We start from the raw sequence: 6,768 nt of genomic DNA on the forward strand, positions 1-6,768 counted from the left end.
AATGCCAAATTTCTTAAGTATGATTTAATTTGAATAATAATGTTCTTTATATCTGAATAGCACTTGTAGCTGTAGGAACACTCCGGCGTGTAATTAACCCTTTTCCAGTTCTGGAAACTGAAGAGTGGAGTGGTTAAGCAACGTGCCCGTGATCACGTAGCTTGCATCCCATAGTTACAATTAAGTGTTCAGGTTTGAAAGCAACTTTTCTTCTACTTTACAATCTACTTCCCCTTGCTTTACTACTGCTGATAAAAGAGTGGGGTTCCTCAAAACCCAACTAGGAGGAGAGTACGATTTAACACATGCATCCACATCCTTAACAACTGGCTGCTGATGTTTTTTTCCGGACTGGTGATCTTATTTTGTTAGTATAAGTATTGTATGTATCTTAACTTTTTCTTCCCATTTTTTTAAATTGCAGTTCTTCAGAACTAAAGGAAAAATGGCGTTCTTTCCTTCAAAGGTATTTTGTCAGTATACATATTATAAATCTTTAACTCATAAAAGAATAAATCTCTTCAAAGCAGTGTCCCCGCGCAATGTTCCCTCTCCTTAGTAGAAATTGTTAGACTATCCTCAAATAATTTCTGATTTAGATGTACCCTGGCTGCTACTGCAAATAATCGGCTCTCATTTACATGCATATCTTGCTTATTTTTGATGAAATTCTGGTCCTCACTCTCATCTTCCCCTTCTCTCCGACCTAATAATTGGAGCTAACATTATTCTCAAAACATATATTAAGTTTTCTTAAGTGCAGTTTACTCTCCGGAGTGATGCTCAAAGCAACTGCTCATTCCTACCCTTGAAGGGGCTGGGCCTCCAGTCTAGGCAGGAAAGCTTGGATGACTGGATCTGCTACTCAGATCTCCCATGACAAGAGCAACCTGTTGTTTTCTGAGTCATGTCTTATTTTCCTGAAATAGTTTTCCATGTTTTCTTCCAACCCATAATTTGATTTTGCTGAGTTTATTTATATGCATTTAAAAATAACAAAGTATGTTGAAAATATTAGCTNATTTTAGCCACATAGATCGATTTGAAAGTAAGCTAATAGCTAATTCATCCTACTCTATTTTGGGTTATTATTGAATTTGACTAGGTACATCAAGCTAGCCAAAGAGAAGGACCAGCCAAAAAGCATTCCTCTCAGAATCTTCACTGAGGACATCAAGAACTGTGCCTCTGTAACTGTTTTTAAGACCAAATATTAAATTCCATGTTCTGGATTCAGATACAATGAAAGAGATGGAGATGGAGGTGGAGATAGAGAGGGAGGGAGGGTAGGAGAGATGGGGAGGTGGGACAGAGAGAGCAATGATAAGAGGAGATATAGGATTTAGAAAAGCACCATGGGGGAAAATGTACTTTCCCCGTCTACATGTATGTCTTTGTATACGTAAAATTGAATCCTAGGTACATGAAGCGAGAGGAATCCATGCTACAGTACTTAAGCATGGAAAGAGTATTGCATGTTAAATGTCCATAATATTTCTCTGGATCCTTCTGATAGCAATTCTACTGGCTTGTAATGAAGTGATGTTCACATGCAGGTATTTCCCATTAGAATTAAGCATTTTTTCCAATGGCCACTACTTCCGTACAGAATGGTTTCCACAGTTCTTCCCCCTCCCCCATGATGTTTTATTTGGTATAACTGTAAACTCACAGAAAAGTTGTAAATATAAAAATAATACCAAAAATTCCCCATGCACCCTTTACCTAGATTCACCGATTAGTAACATTTTACTCCATTTGTTTTATCATTTATTTTCTTTCTCTGTCTCTATTATGGGTGTGTGTATACTTATTTTTGAGGGTCATACGAATGCCATGGCCCTTTATCCTTAAACCTAAGTATTTCCTAAGCATAAAGATATTCTCTTCTATCACCACCATACAGTTATCACCTTCAGTAAATTTAACTTCGGTATAATACTTTACTCTGCCATCCACATTCCCATTTGTCAGCTGACCTCAATAATGTCTCCTTTCTAGTACAGGATCTACTCAAGGGTCATGCATTTCACCTCGTAGTTATGTCAACTGCACAGGAGTTTTGAAAGGTCTTTTTGTTCTGAGGAATCTCAGGGTTGAATTGAGCTCAGAGGGATGACACTTTTAAGGGAGCAGCACATTTCCATCTCATTTTCTTTGTCCTATCAGGGGGAAAAAATCAAACCAATTGTCCCTGTTATTTGTGTAAAATCTGATTTCTGAACTTGTAGTGCAGTAGCCAAGACATTTGCAATGATGAACAATTAAGGTACTCTGGGTACCTTAATGACATTTTGTTCCTGTTATACTTTACAGTAGCTCTGGATCACACAAAATAGTGTTTGAAGGTGGAGAAAGAGGTAGTTGTTCCTGCCCGAGGCAAAAGCCCTGCAAGTATTTTGATTGGCTTCTCAGTGCCAGGTAGATGCCAGGTAGATGCAGTGCATGAAGGAGAGGAGGCCAGGGAGTTCTCTAGCAGCAGCGCACGCTCGTCTCTGCCCGCTTTGATTTCAATTGTGGCAGTGGGTTACGTTCAGAATTTTCCATAGAAAATTACTTTGAAATTTTTAAAAATCAACTTTATTTGTGTATAATTTACACAAAACAAACATTTCTAATGTTCTTCACTCATTCCTAAGATCCAAGTCTCCCTCTAACACTTTTCATCTGAGAGAGATGATCCGTAGCATATCTTGTGCAGATCTGGTGCAAACAGATTTTCTGAATTTCTTTTATCTGAATATGGCTTTATTTCACACTCACACTCGAAAGATATTTTTGGGGATGTAGAATTTTGTTCGCAAACTTTTTCCTTCAGCCCTTTAAAGATGTTCCGCTGTCTTTTGGTCTTTATGCTTTTTGATGAGCTGTCTGTGATCATTCAAACATTAATTCTCGGTAGGTGATTTCTCATTTTTCTCTAGCTGCTTTCAAGAGTTTCTCTTTATTTTTGGTTTTTAGCAGTGTGGCTATGAAGTATCAAAGCAGGGTTTTCTTTGAATCTGTCCTATTTGGCATGTTCTGAACTTCTTGAATTTATAATTTATGTCTTCACCAAATTTGGGAAATTTTAATCATTATTACCTCAAATATTTTCTAACCCATTTTCTCTCTTATCTCCTCCTGAGAGTCCAATTATATGCATATTAGACCCTTTCATATTGTTCACAGATCCCTCAGGGTCTGTTAATTTTTTTCCATCTTTTTTTCCTCTATTCTCCAGACGGGATAATTTCTGTTACCTCTTTTCAAATTACTGACTTCTTTTTGTCATCTCCATTAATAAATGTAGCCTAGTCAGTAAATTTTTTAAGATATGTTTCAGATTAAAATTTTCTATTTTTAAATATTTGTAATTTCTATGCTAAGATGCATCTATTTTTGTTTATTGTGGGCATACTTTCCTTTGTATCACTGAGCATCTCTGTAATAGCTAACAGTCTGAACATCTCAGGGTTGGCTTCGGCTCTTGAGAACTGATCACATTTTCCTGGTTCTTCATATATTAAATAGTAGCACTTTGACTCATATGAAAAAAGAAAGTAATGTTTCTTTCTCTTTTAAATTATTTCAAAAAATCGTTTATTTTTCTAAACTTATGTCTTTACAAAGAGCTTTATCTACTGGAATTTGTCTGTTTTTGAGAGCCTACAACATGCAGGAAAATATACATACATCCCTGGAATTACTGTTTTGAATATAATATGTTCCTTATGCCATGAAAACCATTATCTTGCAGACCAGATGAATTAAGGCATGATTATTAGTATTTCAAAAGAGTTTTTTTTTTTTTAACTTTAAAAAGATTTCTTAGGAGAGTTTTTAAGTTTTATTGAAAGACTTTCAAACATCCTAAAAAAAGAGCAGAGCCATAAGCTAAGACCCAGTCTTGAATCCTCCTAGACAATTTATCATAAGAAGCCCGTCCTAGACAGTTTAACATAGGACATCCTTGAATTTGGGTGCTCTGAGTCCTACTGCTGGGTTCTGAACACTTTTTTATAATCCTTAAAGCTACAAATAGTTTGAAATCAATGAACACTTTTGTTTATAAAAGTCCGATTATCAAACAACTTTCAGGCCATCTGTCATATCAAGCAATTGAATTCAATTCATAAGAAGAAAAATATAATGAAAGGACAAATAATGAATTATGAAAGGGTTTCTTTTAACTTTGTTTTTAATATTTTTAAGGCCTGTGAGTGTCCACTTGTGCTGTTTGTCTTCTTTATGCACAAAGGACACAGGCCTCCTTGCCTAATAATGGTATAAAAACTACGCATATGTGTTCCTGGGTGGCTCAGTCGTTAAGCGTCTGCCTTTGGCTCAGGCCGTGATCCCAGCGTTCTGGGATCAAGCCCCACATCAGGCTCCTCTGCTGGGAGCATGCTTCTTCCTCTTCCACTACCCTTGCTTGTGTTCCCTCTTTCACTGGCTGTCTCTCTCTCTNAAAACTGAATTTATATGTACTGAGTAAAGCACATCTCTACATTGATTTCTAACCTGTATGATATATACACCCTAAATAAGAATTAAATCTTGGAAAGAGAGTGAGTGGCTTTAGGGATGAAGTTGGGGAGATTGATAAATGATATAGTTCATTTTATTTCATGTTTTTGATTTTCCTTTGCATAAAGTGATCAATCTCACTAGACAAAGAATTTGTATTTTAATGAAGAATTGGGGTTATTTGGCTTTACATATGCCTGATTTAAGGGATTCCAGCATAGCATTTCCAAACCCTACCCTACCTTATTAGCTCTCACTTCTTATTTACGATACAATTTTGAGCAGATTTAACTGTGTGTGTGTCTGTGTCCATACCTATGACCTTCCTTCATAAGGGCAAGACCATGACTTTTAATCAGGAGTCAAGGGCAAGCATAGTACCTATCACCAACAACTCCATTTCAAAATTTTTGCTTTAGTCTCCTGGAAGACTCAAATAATTCAGCAATCTTTATAATTTAGCCTTGTTTGTTTCAAGCGGAATTTCCAATTTTACTGAGCAGTAATTCTGCTGGGAGTAATTGTTTTCTGCATCTGATCTGTGGTCTAGGTTACAGTCCTTGTCCTTTCTTTCACTGAAGTGGGGCTAGCCTGCACCAAAGCCAGTGGCTGACTTCAGTGCACTACCTCCTCAAGGCCTCCTGGGCATTTGTCTCCTTTGGCTCAGGGCTGCTGACCTATTGATGCCTTTCGAGTTACTTTGCTCAAGAATGGTCATAGCAGGGTATATGGCTCTCTGGACAATAAACACGTCTGGGCAGGGACATTTGGTGGTAAAAGCCAACATGATCCAAGGAGTCTAGAGACAATGGAAGGCAGGACTCTGAGATTAGACCTTTCCTCCTTAGTGAAGAGGCACAACTGTGATTTCTTATGCCATGGGCCACCCGCACAATGAGGGGCTGATTGTACTGTGCTTTCCTGGCCTTTATCAAAAATGACATGAACCTGGGATGGTCCACTGGAGGCTGTGAGGGGAACAAGTTAATAAGGACTGTAGCTACCTCCATGGACCAAACAGCACTTATACTGGCCCCAATTCCTTCTTTCTGGAAACATAGATATGCTAAGGATATGTGTTCTTCAAGTACTGTGAAAGATTTGTTATGATGCATAGTTCTTTTTGTTTCCAAGGGCTCCGAGAAAGACCACCAGCTGTGGGTGAGTTCTGGCAAGGAAACGGCCCCACGCCTGCTCATTGGTAAGTGTCAGGAAAAATCTAAGATGTGACTGATTAGGTTCAAAATTGTAACTCTGCATCTCAAAGTAATGGTTATTCTGTCTTAAGCTTAAATACCCTTAAAAGTGAAAATCACATGCAATATTCACTCACACATTTATTAAATAATTACCAGGTACTTACTTTTCCCCAGGCACTGATGACATCTCTTCGTTCAGCAGCTTATGGCCTAGTTAGGGAGAGAAATGTAAATTTTTTTTCTACTTCTTTTACCTAACAGAGCTATCCCTAAAAATTTTTGTTTATTTATTATTTACTTACTTATTTACCCACTTAGGAATGAAAGCAAAATGGATTGGAATTTCTTTTTCCCATACATTTATTTTTCATATTCCTCTCTTGAATTCTAGTTCCTAACTACTAAGTAGCCTCTGTTTTGTGAGAATCCTCTAAAAATCCAGTCATGTCTCTGAGTCCAGGTATAGGTATATATTTAACACTTGCACTGTGCCCAGAAGTTTTCTCAGCATCATAAGGAAAATGAGATAATCACATTTAAATTCTTCACATTATTCACTGACTAAACTAACCTGCACTTTGCTGTTTCTCAGGCTTTTTCCATCATTGCTCTTAAGGCTATTGATAAACAGATTACACCTCTCCTAAAATAGTTATTGGCACAAGTTCCCTATTAAAAAAAAATCTTTGGATTAGCAAAATTGTTCAGTGTTTACCAGACATAGAGGGATTAAAAACCAAGAGAAAGAGGACAGGATCCATAGCAGACCTTGAAGTATAGTAATGTATGGTAATGGTGACACAGTGATTTCTGCCAGAAATCTTAGAGCATTCCCTCTTACATTCGATTTTTTTATCTTTTAATAATCCTGTGAGGCGGGATGCCTGGGTGGCTCCGTCAGTTAAGTGTCTGCCCTTGGCTCAGGCCCTGATCCCAGGGTCCTGGGGTGGAGTCCCGTGTCAGGCTCCTTGCTCAGTGGGGAGCCTGCTTCTCCCTTGGCCTGCCACTCCCCCTGCTTGTGTTCACTCTCTCTCTCTGACAAATAAATAAATAAAATCTT

General features: G+C 37.7%; 1 long non-coding RNA gene across 1 annotated transcript in view; it reads left to right on the top strand.

The window, feature by feature from the left end:
- Positions 1 to 308: 308 nt before the first annotated feature.
- Positions 309 to 6,768, top strand: part of LOC117798062 — a 20,001-nt gene continuing 13,541 nt past the window's right edge. The window contains exons 1-3 of the long non-coding RNA XR_004622802.1: positions 309 to 466; positions 1,106 to 1,190; positions 5,644 to 5,710. This is a non-coding gene — a long non-coding RNA (uncharacterized LOC117798062). The remainder of the gene's footprint in view (positions 467 to 1,105; positions 1,191 to 5,643; positions 5,711 to 6,768) is intronic.

The sequence above is a fragment of the Ailuropoda melanoleuca genome, unplaced genomic scaffold (genome assembly GCF_002007445.2).
Source record: "Ailuropoda melanoleuca isolate Jingjing unplaced genomic scaffold, ASM200744v2 unplaced-scaffold23629, whole genome shotgun sequence".
Taxonomy (NCBI): Eukaryota; Metazoa; Chordata; class Mammalia; order Carnivora; family Ursidae; genus Ailuropoda; species Ailuropoda melanoleuca.